The following is a 1,562-nucleotide window of genomic DNA, read 5'->3' as shown; positions in this document are numbered from 1 at the left end:
AAAAGTGGGCATGGGGGACTTTCTTGGTGGTCCAGTGGTTAAGAATCTGCCTTCCAGTGCAGGGGACGTGGGTTCAATCCCTGGTCGGGGAACTAAGACCCCACATGCTGTGGGGCAACAAAGCCCGTGCACAACTACTGAGCCCGCGCTCTAGAGCCTGTGTGCCACAACTAGAGAGAAGCCTGTGTGCATAAGGAAGAGCCCACGTGCCAAAACAAAGACCCCGTGTGCCGCAACTAAGACCTGACGCAGCCAAATAAATAAATTAAAATTTTTTTTAAAAAGTGGGCATGTAAGCAGATAGGGTAAGGGTCCCTGGAAGAAAAGAACCAGATATACCTTTATGACATAAGAGAAGCCATTTTTTGCCTAAGCCATTTTGTGATCTAAGGCCGGCCACAGTGCTTGCCCTTGAATGAGTCTCAGTGATTAATGATCTTAAGGGAGCAAAAGAATGCAGGAATGAACCACTGTTATCAGGCAAGAGAAGTAACAGTAGCAAAGATAATAAATCAGTTGTAAAGACTTCCAGTTCTGTTTCACTGTTAAAGAGTAGCGTGAAGCACTCTCTTGAGCTGTTTTGCAAAATTCAAACTCCCCTCAAGTGCTCAGTTACCAGATCAACTAGAACCTAAGGAATGATGATGTTGACCTTTTCTGACCCTCTTGATTTCATCAACTTAAGCTTGGACTCTGTCAACCTTTGTCCAAATTCTATGCTGAATTCTCCTCTGCTCAAACCCCTTCATGGATATGCATATAATCTTAGCTTAAAACATCCCCAATTTTACTGCCTGGGGAGACACTGCTTTGCGAGAGATCCCCAGGGTTCTCCTTACTTGCTGCAAGTAATAAATCCTTCCTTCTCCGGATCTTATCTTATCTTTGGCTTGGTTGTGTCTTTTGGCTTGACACCCACAAAGAGGCGGGTTTTCTGGTGACAGGCAGAGGATCTGAATAGATATTCTTCCAAAGAAGACATACAGATGGCCAACTGGTACACGAAAAGGTGCTTGACATCACTAATCATCAGAGAAATGCAAATCAAAACCACAACGACTACGATAATATTCGTTCTAACAGGTGTTAGAAGGACTATTATCAAAAAGACAAGAGATAACAAGTGTTGGTGAGGGTGTGGAGAAAAGGGAACCCTTCAACACTGTTGGTGGGAATGTAAAGCTGGTGCAGCCACTATGGAAAACTGTATGGTGTTTCCTCAAAGAATTAAAAATAAGACTATCGTATATCCAGCAATTCTACTTCTGGGTATTTATCTGAAGGAAATGATATCACTATCTCAAAAAGATATGTGCACTCCCATGTTTATTACAGGGTTACTTACAATAGCCAGGATGTGGAAGCAAGCAACTTAAATGTCTACCAGTGGATGAATGGATAAAGAAAATGTGATATAGGGGAATTCCCTGGTTGTCCAGTGGTTAGAACTCTGTGCCTCCACCGTAGGGGGCACGGCTTCGATCCCTGGTGGGGGAACTAAGATCCTGCATGCAAGTGGCGTGGCAAAAAAAAAAAAAAGTGTGTGTGTGTGTGTGTGTGTA

This window comes from Lipotes vexillifer, unplaced genomic scaffold, assembly GCF_000442215.2.
Source record: "Lipotes vexillifer unplaced genomic scaffold, Lipotes_vexillifer_v1.1 scaffold1011, whole genome shotgun sequence".
In the NCBI taxonomy this organism is placed as follows: domain Eukaryota; kingdom Metazoa; phylum Chordata; class Mammalia; order Artiodactyla; family Lipotidae; genus Lipotes; species Lipotes vexillifer.
This window is presented reverse-complemented; position numbering follows the sequence as displayed.